The 13,079-nt window shown below is 41.0% G+C and overlaps 1 protein-coding gene across 2 annotated transcripts in view; it reads left to right on the top strand.

Moving 5' to 3' along the window:
• SNX29 (sorting nexin 29) overlaps positions 1–13,079 on the top strand; it is a 555,171-nt gene that overhangs the window by 31,865 nt on the left and 510,227 nt on the right. The gene's annotated exons all lie outside the window — the stretch shown is intronic.

Genomic DNA, 13,079 nt, shown 5'->3' with positions numbered 1-13,079 from the left:
GCCCACTTGGTCCACAAATCACCAGTTACCAGCTGTGTAATTTAGGACTTGCTCAGCTTCTCTAGGCCTCTCCTGCATGATCTGTAAAATTAGGTGATGATCATGGTACCCACTTCCTAGGGTTGAAGTGAGGATTAGATGTAATATTATTTGCTTGACACATCCAGTGAGAACTTAGTAAGCGCAATACATTTTCTTCCTATGACTAGACATACCAGTGTTTTGGCTAATTTGGAAACTAAAGGCTGGAATGATTGCTCATTAATTCCTTCATGTAGCAGATACTTGTTTATAGGTCGCTGGGCTGGCATTTGGGCTGCAGACTGGATGAGATGATTGCTGTTCTCAAGGAACTCAGAATTGAGCCTGGGCAATGGACATGTAAATTGCAGACAGTCATGGTGGCCTGTGGTAATAATTACATAGTATAGACGTGAGAGGCGAGTACAGGGTCTTTAGTGGTCAAATGGGCAGGATGGGACTTCCAGGCAGCAGGAGTAGCAAATGTGAAGATGCAGGGGTGTGTGAGAAAGTAGTGGAATCATGGATGATGTGTTGTATGTGTTGGGAGATGGGCTGGAAGGTCAGTAGATTCTTGGCTTGCTGTCATGGGGAAGTGTTTGAACTTTATCCACTAGGGTATTATTTCTTAAACTGGCTATTTGTATACTCTTTTCACAATTTTTGCTATTTCCGTATACCATCTGAGCCAGAGATTGGCTTGAGGTGGAATTGCAAGGCCTTGTCTACTCTGGTCTTGTCTTAAGCCATCAGTGAAATCAAAGATTGATGGCTACTTCTATTTTTTTCTTGACATAGTAAAATGATTAACCTAAAAATGTTCATTTATGGTCCCCCTAAAATCATGTCATGTACCATATACCCCTAGCAAACTGTGGTAAGAAAGATAATGACGTTGTCAGATTTGCATTTCAGGAGGGTAGCTGCTGATCAGCATGGGGGACGGGCAGGTGAGATGGGACCTGGGGTTGCAGCCAGAGGCCGTGGCTCTGTGCAGTAGGCAAGGAAGCTGAGTGGAGGTGGTGGTATTGGGAGAAGGGACGGAAGGCTTAGGACTGAGGCTTGGTAAGACTGACTGACATGGGGGATGAGACATAAATGCTCTGGCTCTAAGAGATGACCAGAAATCAGAACAAATGTATATTGTTTTAAATTTTGTTTTTTTTAAATTTATTTTTATATTTTTGGCTCTAGTAACAGGCTGTAAATTTTATTATGAGTGGCCTTTGCTTTTTCAAAGGTACATCTGTACTTCAGAGTTGCCTGCATCTTATTTGTTTTTTTTTTTTTTTTTTTTTTTTTTTTTTTTTTTGCGGTACGTAGGCCTCTCACTGCTGTGACCTCTCCCGTTGCGGAGCACAGGCTCCGGATGCGCAGGCTCAGCGGCCATGGCTCACGGGCCCAGCCGCTCCGCGGCATGCGGGATCCTCCCGGACCGGGGCACGAACCCGTGTCCCCCACATCGGCAGGCAGACTCTCAACCATTGCGCCACCAGAGAAGCCCTGTTTTTGTTTTTTTAATTGGAGTGTGGATGATTTACAATGTTGTGTTAGTTTCTGCTGTACAGCAAAGTGAATCAGTTACACATATAGATACATCCACTGTTTTTTTTTTTTTTTTTTTTTTTTTGCCGTATGTGGGCCTCTCACTGTTGTGGCCTTTCCCGCTGCGGAGCACAGGCTCCGGACGCGCAGGCCCAACGGCCATGGCTCACGGGCCCAGCCGCTCCGCGGTATGTGGGATCCTCCCAGACCGGGGCACGAACCCGTGTCCCCTGCATCGGCAGGCGGACTCTCAACCACTGCGCCACCAGGGAAGCCCCATCCACTGTTTTTTAGATTCTTTTCCCATATACGTCATTACAGAGTATTGAATAGAGTTCCCTGTGCTCTACAGTAGGTCCTTATTAGTCATCTATTTTATATATGGTAGTGTGTATGTCAATCCCAATCTCCCAATTTATCCCTCTCCACCACCCGTAACCATAAGTTTGTTTTCTACGTCTGTGACTCTATTGTTTGTTTAAAGGAAGCTTTCGGTGTGGAGTTTTCTTTCTCCCAGGCTGTGGACTCTGACCAAATTTGAAGATCCCTTGGCCACTGACTTTGATTTTTTTTTTTTTTTTTTGACCACACTGCGCAGCATGCGGGATCTTAGTTCCCCAACCAGGGATCGAACCTGTGCCCCTGCAGTGGAAGCTCGGAGTCTTAACCACTGGACCACCTTGGCCGCTGACTTGATACACATTAACCGTTTCCTCACCCCTTCTGCATTGAGGGGCTCTTACTTTTCTCCATCCTCTTTTTCCCTTTTGATTTACCAGCTTCTTCAGCTGATTCCTTCTCTGCTGCCATCTCCTGTTCCTGACTTTGAAGCTCCTCATCTACCAAAAGAATCCCAAGCGGTGTTTGTGTCTAGACCAGAGCTGGAGGGTCTGTCCACCCCAGAGAAGACAGTTACTGTGTTTATATTAGTAACTTTAAAAAATGGTCGGAAATGATGATTTAACCCGTTTAAAAGTTGGTTATTTTTTCTAATTTCTGGTTCCTCTAGTAGAACATTCATTTGACTTCTTTTTACATGCCTGTCTGCCATCCTCAGGCCTTCACACGAACAATATCTTTTTTTTAAATTAATTTTTATTGGAGTATAGTTGCTTTACACATACTGATAGTATCTTGAAAACTACTGCCTTTTGAGTTTTCACTGTTACCAAGCTTGCATTTTTTCTGTTTCTTTGTCAACTGTTTTTTTCCCCCTCTTTTTTCTCTACCATATCCTCTTCTCCCTCCCTCTGGGTAACTTATGTTAATGATCAAGAATCGTTTGTTCTGTGTGTTTCTCCACATTCATTTAATCTTTTACAATTAAAATACATGTGTATACACACACACGCACGCAGGTTTTATTGCCATTGTCTTACAAAAATTGAATTATATATAATGTTCTGCATCTGTATTTTCTCTCTTGGCACTACCCTGTCAAAACCTTTCAAAGCTAGAGTTCTAAAAATTCTTTTTAAAAGTCTGCATTATATTGCATGATGCAGATATACCAACAATTGCCTATGAAGTAATACTGACTTTGTTTCCAATTTTTACTACTATGGACAGTGAAACAACAGACATCCTTGAGCATGTTTTCTTATGTACTAAGGATTTTGTTTGGCAGACATTTCCAGGTTGGGTTGCTGGGCCGAAGAGAATGTGTTTATTTTTAACAGTTGTGGTCAGGTATCTTTCTAAAAATTTCTACTGGCAGTGCATGAAACTGCCCTTTGCTTCCTTCCTAATACTAGTTTTGAGTGTTGTTTTGAAGTTTTGTCAGTCTGATGGTTGAAAAGTGGTGGCTCACTGTCATTTTAATTTGCATGTTGATTGCTAGTGAATTTCAGTTGTTTTTTTTTAATATTTGTGAGCTATTTGGCTTTGCTCTCTTGTGCAAAGCTGCTTCATATTGTTTGTCCAATTTCTTGGTGGATTATTTGTCCCCTTGTCAATTTGTGAGAGCTCTTTGTATATTATAGTAATTAATTAACCTTTCATCTGTTTTCTGCATTGCAAATATTTTTTTTCAAATCTGTCCATTATCTTTGTAGGCACAGGTAATAGTATCTATTACAATACTACATTTAACTTTTTTTACATGGTTAAATGTCTTTTTACTGATTCCATATACCAACCTACCAGTTTCTGTGTTTTCAGTGTTTTAAGATCTTCCTCAATGTTAGAGTATGCATGTGGTCTTTTACATTTACTTACAAGATTTTTAATGTGTACAGTTAAGCCTTTGATCCATCTGGAATTTATCTTTGTAGGGTTTCTGGGATAAAACTAAAACCAATTTTAGTTTCTTCTAGGTGGATGCCACCTTTCTCAGAGATCTTTTTGGCTCATTATCTCTGAGCTGCAATTTACTTTCGTTCCATTTACCTAGCACAGAGAGAGGGTGCTCTAGGCCAAAGTACAGAGGACTAATTGAGAGCCCTGTGCTGATTTGATTCACTGGTCCCAGCACCCCTGGAACAGCAAGGAGCGGGAGAGAGCCTTGTACGCTGGTGCCGTCACGCCGAGGAGGAGGAGCCCAGCCTTAACCCCAGCCCTCATTATCCTTGCTCTAGATGAGTTTGCCTGAATTTTCAAGGATGCTTAAGTCTACCCACCTGATGGTAGATGATGCAAATAATTGAGAGGACAGGCTTATGGAAGCCCAGTCCTCTTCCTCTTTCTCTCCCTCCTCCTTCAAAGAGGAATCATACCATTTATATTACACTGTAACTTGCTTTTTTTTTTTTTTATAACTTGGCCATGTATTATGGACATTGTTTCAGGTCACTAGGTAACATAATGGTGCAGCCTACCATCCATGGCTTCTTTATGTGTAATTAAGAAAGAAAAACTAGTGCCAGTTTTAATTGGATAATTTCATCAATTATGAGGCACACTTGGATTGCCAAGATCTTAAAATGTGGGGAAGAAAGGTGCTTCTAGGTTGTTTAGGTTTGACATCTCATTCTTTTAAAATTTCTACATAATATTTTGTAGTGTGGAGGTGCTGTAACTTATTTACTGTTTTACTGTTAATGGACGTTCAGGTTGTGTCTAGTTTTGTTTCTGCTTTTACTATTATAACGATGCCGCAATAAAAATATTTGTGTATATGTATGTCTTTGCCTACTAATGCTTTTATATTTAATTGTTTATTTCAACTTTAAAAAAATAAATTTATTTTATTTATTTTTGGCTGCGTTGGGTCTTTGTTGCAGTGCGTGGGCTTCTCATTGCGGTGGCTTCTCTTGCTGTGGAGCATGGGCTCTAGGCACGCAGGCTTTAGTAGTTGTAACACGTGGGCTCAGTAGTTGTGGCTCGCAGGCTGTAGAGCGCAGGCTCAGTAGTTGTGGCGCACGGGCTTAGTTGCTCTGTGGCATGTGGGATCTTCCCGGCCCAGGGCTCGAACCCATGTCCCTTGCATTAGCAGGTGGATTCTTAACCACTGTGCCACCAGGGAAGCCCTATTTCAACTTTTAATTTTGAGATAATTATAGATTCACATGCAGTTGTAAGAAATAATGTAGAAAGATCCCATTTACCCTTTACCCAGTTTTCCCCAGTGGTCACATCTTGTAAAATTCTAGGCCGGCATTTCAAATTTCGCTAGTTTTACTTATACTTATTTGCGTGTGTGTGTGTGTTTAGTTCTGTGCAGTTTTATCACCCTGTAGGTTCATGTGTCCCCCACCACAGTCAAGATACAGAATGGTTTCATCACCACAGGGTTCCTCCTGTTGCTTTTTTATAACCATGCCCACCTCCCTCCAGTCCCCTCCCTCCCCATCCCTAACTCCTGGCAACTACCAATCTGTTCTCCATTTCTATAATTTCATCATTCCAAGAATGTTATGTAAATGGAATCATACAGTGTGTAATTTTTGGGATTGGCTTTTTTTTTTTTTCACTCACGGTAATTTCCTTGAGAGTCATCCAGGTTGTTGTATGTATCCATAGTGTGTTTCTTTTTATTGCTGAGTAATATTCCATGGTCTGGATGTACCACAATCTGTTTATTCATTGAAGGACATCTGTGTTGTTTTCAGTTTTTGGCTACTGGAAATAATACTGCTATAAACATTTATGTACAGGTTGTTTGTGTGAATGTAAGTTTTCATTTCTCTGAGATAAGTACTCAAGAGTACAATCGCTGGGTTGTATGATATTTGCATATTTAGTTTTATAAGAAACTGCCAACTGTTTTCCAGACTGGCTGTACCATTTACATTCCCACCAGCAATGTGTGAGTGATTCAGTTTCTCTGCGTTCTTGTCAGCATTTAGTACTCTCATGATTTTCTATTTTGGCCATCCCTATAGGTGTGTAGACATATCTCACTGTAGTGTTAATGTGCATTTCCCCAATGGCTAATGATGTTGAATGTATTTTCCTGTTCTTATACATGTGTATCCTCTTTGGTGAAATATCTGTTCATGGTTTTAGCTCATTTTCTAATTATTAGTGCTTTTATTTTTATAGGATAAATTCCTAGAAGTAGGATTGCTGGGTCAAAGCATACAGGCATTTAAAAAAATTGTACTGCCTGGTCTCTTTGCAGAAGGATGTAGGAATTCACGTTTATATTCCAATCAGCAGTACCCATTTACATGCACTCTTGCTAGATCTGTGACTGGTTTGAAATTGATAGTCCTAAGTTGATATCTTAGTATTTGCGACACTTTCCTGGTCACTAGTGAGACTGAACATCTTTTCCTATGTTTATTGGCCAACTGGATTTCCTCCCTTCATGGTTTGTTGGTTCACCTTCTTTAATAATAGTCTTTTAATTTTTTGAGTTGCATGTCTTTTTTTGTCCATTTGTGGAAGCTCTTCGTGTACTATGGCCCTTAATTTTTTTTCAGTTGTGTGCTGTAAATATTTTCTCCAGTCTATCATTTATTGTTGTACCATATTTATATCTTTTGCCGTGTTGAAATTTAAACATTTTATGTGATTAATTCTATGAACCTTTAAAATTTTGCTTTGAGAGTATACTGTCCTGAGGTTCTTCTGTATTTTTCTCTATCATTTTTTCTCCACTTGTATATTTTTTTGATCTTAACCCATCTGGAATTTAGCTCTGTGATGGTTTGAGACAGAAGTTTATTTTTATTTTCTTTCAGCCCTATAACCACTTGGGTCAGTGCCACTGGTTAAATAGCCCATTCTTGCCCATCTGAGTTGAAGTGCTACCATTATTATATATAAAATATTTCCATATTCATTTGGACTTTTGGAGGGGGATTCTCTATACTGCTTCATCAATTTGTTTATCTCTGTACCCAAAACCACACTAGGCCAAGTCCTTCCTGTGATTAGTATTGGAATTGTATTAAATATATATATTAAGTTGGGAAGAATTAACATTTTTATTTTAATAAATCTTCCCATTTAGGAAAACAATATTTCTATTTATTTTGAGCTTTACACCTTTTAAGAATATTATGTTTTTCTTCATATAGGACATGTGTCTTTCTTATTAAAAATATGATTTATTTTACTGTTGTTACTGTTGTGAATGTAGTTCGCCTCCACCATTTTGTTGACTTAAAAAAATCAACTTTAGGGCTTCCCTGGTGGCGCAGTGGTTGAGAGTCCGCCTGCCGATGCAGGGGACACGGGTTCGTGCCCCTATCCCGGAAGATCCCACATGCCGCGCAGCGGCTGGGCCCGCGAGCCATGGCCGCGGAGCCTGTGTGTCCGGAGCCTGTGCTCCGCAACGGGAGAGGCCACAGCAGTGAGAGGCCCGCGTACAGCAAAAAAAATAAAATAAAATAAAGTTTAAAAAAAAAAAAAAAAAAAAAATAAAGTTTAAAAAAAAATCAACTTTTAATGTTACAGTTTCTTTTATTGCAATATTTTAAATTTGCAGGTTAGAAACTTTTTAATATCTTTTTGTAGATCTGCTTTTTTTTTCACTTAACATTATAATCCGAGCTTTAAAAAAATATGCCATTTTAAGTTTCCAGTAAGCATTTTAATAGTTGCATGATTTTTTTCTCACCATAACTTTGATGCCATATTTTTTCATTCTTTTTAGCTCAAGGTAGCAATATTTCTGGTTCTTGAGACATGAATACTTTTTAAATGCTTGTTTTAGAAAAAAAGCTAAGTCAGAAAAGCATAGAGGCAAGAAAGACATCAACAGTAATTATTTTACCAAGTCACTCTTAATTTTTCACATAATCCCTTTCAGATTTTTTTGTGAGTGTTTTTTTAGCATAGTTGAAAACATACTTAATATACAGTTTTGTACCCTGCTTATTTTTCAGTTTTGTACCCTGTTGGCTTATCATTATAAGCTCTTGGTAAATAAGGGCTAAATGGCATTCGATTTTGTGTTGTATTATCATTTAACCAATTCCCCAAGTGTCAAATCTTTATGTGTTTTTAACTTTCCACAGTTGTAAATAATGTTTTGAATATTTTCATTCTTAAATCTTTTTCTGACTTGTAGATTACAACCGAGGATTGATTTCTGCCAGTAGAATTCAGCGGTTAAAGGATGTGAACCTTTCTGAAATTTATAACACATAAATGTAGGGCATGGCCCATTTCAAATGACTGTCACGTGATGGCCTTGCTGTAGTTGATGATTGTACTGTCTTAGTTGATGATTGTACTGTCTTAAATCTGAGGTATGGCTAATGCTGTTAATGGCCCGTTTTCATGGGTACAGTCGACTCCGTTCTAGGTGACATTGGAGCTTTCCACACGAGGATTATCCAATCCATTTTCATGATTGTACTTTTCACCAAAAGGTTCTAGTAAAGCTGTAATGTAGTGAAAGGATCAATTTGAAGTTATGCTGTCAGGAGGTTAATTTGATGCAGTTCTTAAAATGCAGCTTTCATTGCTGATCCTTTCTGTCTCACATTTGCCATAAATGTCTAACATTTGCCATAAAAAAGTACAGGATTCTTAGGATTCTTATTATAGATTAATGTGGCAGGTTAAGCAGTCTTGAAATTTAGGACACAGCTGAGGAAAACCAGTGCTTGCAGAATTTTAGCAGCAAACCAGTTAAGCTCATGCAATATCCAGCTGTGCTGGCGGGCGGTGAGAGACAGTTTTAAAGTCAGCAGGAGGAGGTTATTTTTTTCCACTCCTTCAGCAAGCTTTTACCAGGCACCTTGAGGGCAGGTTTTTTAAAAACAGCTTAACTGAAGTCTAATTTACTTACCATAAAAATCTACTCCTTGTACGTGTACAATGCAGTGATTTTTTTTAAAAGTAAATTTATAGAGTTATGTAACCATCACCACAATTCAGGTTCAGAACATTTTCATTGCCTCAAAGAGTTCCCTTGTTTACAGTTACAGTTAATTCCTGATTTCAGCCTTAGGCGACACTAATCTACTTGTAGTTTCTATGTATTTACCTTTTCTCAACATTTCATGGAATCATAGAACGTATGGCTTTTGGGTGTGACGTCTTTCCCATAGCATGATATTTTCAAGGCTCATCCTTGTGTCAGTACTTTATTCCTCTTTTTTGCTGAATAGTAGTCCGTTGTATCGATATACTACATTTTATTTATCCATTCATCTGGTAAACAGCTATATGCATAAAAACTTGAAGTGATTTTCTTGGCTCGTGCTTTTAAAAAAAATTAAAACATTCACTGTTAAGTGCCCTGCTTAATTAAGAACATGGCCGGGGCTTCCCTGGTGTCGCAGTGGTTGAGAATCTGCCTGCCAGTGCAGGGGACACGGGTTCGAGCCCTGGTCTGGGAGGATCCCACATGCCGCGGAGCAACTAGGCCCGTGAGCCACAACTACTGAGCCTGTGCGTCTGGAGCCTGTGCTCCGCAACGAGAGAGGCCGTGATAGTGAGAGGCCCATGCACTGCAATGAAGAGTGGCCCCCGCTTGCCACAACTAGAGAAAGCCCTCGTGCAGAAACGAAGACCCAACACAGCAAAAATAAATAAATTAATTAATAAACTCCTACCCCCAACATCTTCTTTAAAAAAAAAAAAATTAAGAACATGGCCGATTCATTAACTGATAGTAGAAATTAAATGTGAGAAAATGCTGTGGAGGCAGCCAATCCTCCCACCTCCTCCCCTCCCCTGCCGCGTGTCAGAGAGCACTCAGCAGAGAGCATTCTGGGAAACAGGAGAGACTGAGCTGAGCAAATAATGAGCTCCATGAAAGCAGGTGCCCCTTTCATTTTTGCAGAAGGTATCATATGCCTGAGTCAAGGTGAGAAGAAATGGAAAACCTTCAGGTGACATGATTATAAATCAGTGCCCAGAGAGTGCCCACCACAAGCTGAAGGACTTAGATTCATGTAGTTGGACCAGTGTGTTCTCCTTGGTTCCCTAGTCTTTTTTAAAATTTTTATTTATTATTATTATTATTAATTAATTAATTAATTTTGGCAGCACCAGATCTTAGTTGCGGCATGCAGGATCTTTTAGTTGCGGCATGTGGACTTCTTAGTTGCAGCATGTGGACTCCTAGTTGTGGCATGCATGTGGGATCTAGTTCTCTGACCAGGGATTGAACCTGGGCCCCCTGCATTGGGAGCACAGAGTCCTACCCACTGGACCACCAGGGAAGTCCCTTGGTTCCCTAGTCTTAACTGACCTGGATTTGGATTCCAAATTATACAAGATCTCCTGAGATGCATCTCTCACCTAAGTATACATAAAGTCCATGTTCTGAGTTCTTCGAGGGGAAGGGCCATATTGGTCACATATACCACAGATGGCAGGCATTGTGCTAGGTGCTGTCGCCACTAAGATGAACGAGGCGTGATCCTTGCTCTCTGGAAACTCAAGTTAGCAAGAGGAGACAGCTGTGGAAAGCAGATTGTTAACAGAGGTTGACCAAGTGCTGCAGCAGAAGGAAGCTCAGCATGAGGAAGCACTCAGGAAGGCTTCCTGGAGGAGGGGACCCTTGAGCTAAGTCTTGAATGACCTGTAAATATAAACTCGGGTCAAATGGGGAGGTGAAAAGGGGACATGGAGAGGGTGTTAAGTAGAATGGCCTTCAGCAAGGCAGGCGTCGTAATGAACTAATTATAGGACTAAGGCCCACCTGGGTTTTCTGCTGTGTTGGGTTGATTGTGACCTATGTGCATCTGGAAGGTAATGCTGCTGATGTAAGCAAACCTTGGGGACTGGGTTTGTGTTGTTCACCTGTGTTCCATTCCCCTTAGGGGCCAGATGTTATTATAGAGTTGGTGGGGCAGTTACTGACTTGTGCACTGGAGCCAAACGAACCGACGGGGATTGTCGGGTTAATCATTGTATTTGCAGATGATTCGTTTAAAGATGTGGTTTATTATGGAGAACTCTAAACACAGACCAAGGTTTTTGCCCTCCTCCCCACCCCACCCTGAAACAGGGCCCTGGTCAGGCTCCATTTTGCTATGCCTTGCTTTTGGTTCCTGTGGGATTTAGATAGTTTTGGCAGGTGTCCCAGCTTTCAGGGAGCCCTCAGATGTGTGCCTGTGTGGATATGCAGAGAGACTAGCATATGCACATCTAATATTTAAGAGTGACATCTGCCACAGCAAAAAGGGTTGTTTCAATGTGGGGGAGTATTGTGGGACCCAGGGTTCAAGGTTAATCACCCTTTTACCTATCCACTGAAAAAGCATTTACAGAGCACACACTGTGTTCCAGGCACTGAGTGAGCTAGGTGCAGGGGAGCCAGGAGGACAAGGTAGGAGTTGAAAACCAAAGAGTGTAGTTGAGGACAAGTTCAGTTTGGGATGTCAGGTAGGGCTCCTTCCTGTGGAGGACTAATTTTTTTTTTTAAGTTTTTATTTTATAATGGTGTATAGCCAATTAACAATGTTGTGATAGTTTCAGGTGCACAGCAAAGTGACTCAGCCATACATATACATGTATCGATTCTCCCCCAAACTCCTGGAGGGCTAACTTTGATCATTGGCAGTAGTAGCCTAGAATTCTGGGATGGATTAGTGATGTCTGTCATGGGCACAGACTAGAGGATAAATGTTCATGTGCTGTGTATTTGCTGATGCTGGGTTAGCGTTTTCTGGTGTAGACAGAAGACTTGAGTAAAGGTGGCATATGGGAGGGAGTTGACTTTCGTCTTAGAACAATGCATGTTTGTCTTGGTGGCATGGGGTGTAGTGGAAACTACCTTGGATCAGCATGGGGGTGGGTAGGGCTGGAGTACCCATGTTGCTGCTAATTATGTACTTACTAGGTACTGTCTCTTAAATGTCTCTAAGCCTCAGTTTCTTGACGTGTAAAAGGGAGATAATAATACCTGCCTCAACCATATCATAACGTTGATGGGAGGAGCTAGTGAAATCATGGATGTGAAGATGTTTTACCACCCACAGAGTAATAGACACTGGCAGTATTATAACTACAGGTGTGGGGGTGGGTGGAGCAGGAAATGCCTGCCGTTACGCAAGGATGAGCCGGATGGTGGTGGCCGCAGGGTCTTTGCACTGGGTCTGTCCGCCCAGCCTGCTGCCTCTTACATCCAGGTCGTAAGGCTGCCTCCATTCGGGCCACAGAATCTAAGCCTGCTCTTGCCCTGGCTCCACCTACCACCTCATCCTGTTTTATGTTCTTCAAGGTTCTCATCAACTGATATGGTCTGGTTAGCGTATTTGTTTGTGCATCTTCCCCTGCTAGAACCATGGAAATGTGGTGAGGCAGAGACCTCTTCTGTCTCACTCCCACCTGCATATCCTCAGAGCCTAGAACAGTGCCTGGCACGTAGGAGAAGTTCAGGATTTCTTAACATTTGTTGCATGAATGATTGGAAGGGTCTCTGAAGTCCACAGACCCAATTGGGCTGGGGGCCCAGGAGCCCTGTGAGGATTGTTAAGAATTGAGTGTAGTTGCTGTGACCTCATCTCTCTGTGAACATGTTCCTGAATCTCCCATTTCTTTGGTTACTGATAAATCAATTCAGTTAAATGCACAGTAATTGTAACTTAATTGACAATTCCATCAACTCCGGATCTGACTTCACAATGTAATCTCTTACAACAAAATAAAGGACAAGAATCAGAATTCATATTATTTTTTAGGGTATGTAACAGGCCATGAAATTACACAGTGTTTGCAATTTGGCAGGCTGGTGAATTCAATCTCTTAAAAGATAATCTTGTTTCATAAAGGACATGATATGAATTAGAGTTGAAACTTGTGAATTGGATACAATTAACACCCAACCCCTCCCCACACAGAACTGATTTGTTTTTAAATTGGCTTTTTTTTTTTCCTTCTCCCCTGCTGGCTGGCACCAGTTCCATTTCCCCTTGTTTCTTGTGAATTGTTACTGTGCTTTCACCAGTCTGACGAACTTGGCTAGACTGTGTGGGGCTTCCCTAAGTTATGTGAAATGAACATAAATGGAAATTGGTGTGGAGTCAGTTACATGTCAGTTACCTGTCTGTAAATCCAGGTGTCTAGTGTGTACCCTCACTAGCTCCCTGGAGATGCCAGGGCCGCCCTGGTTGTTTCTCTGCCTTCACAGGGTGGATTGATGAATCATTGGTTCTCTCGCA

The sequence above is a fragment of the Mesoplodon bidens genome (genome assembly GCF_964165515.1).
Source record: "Mesoplodon bidens genome assembly, chromosome: 15".
Lineage (NCBI taxonomy): Eukaryota > Metazoa > Chordata > Mammalia > Artiodactyla > Ziphiidae > Mesoplodon > Mesoplodon bidens.
This window is presented reverse-complemented; position numbering and strand designations above follow the sequence as displayed.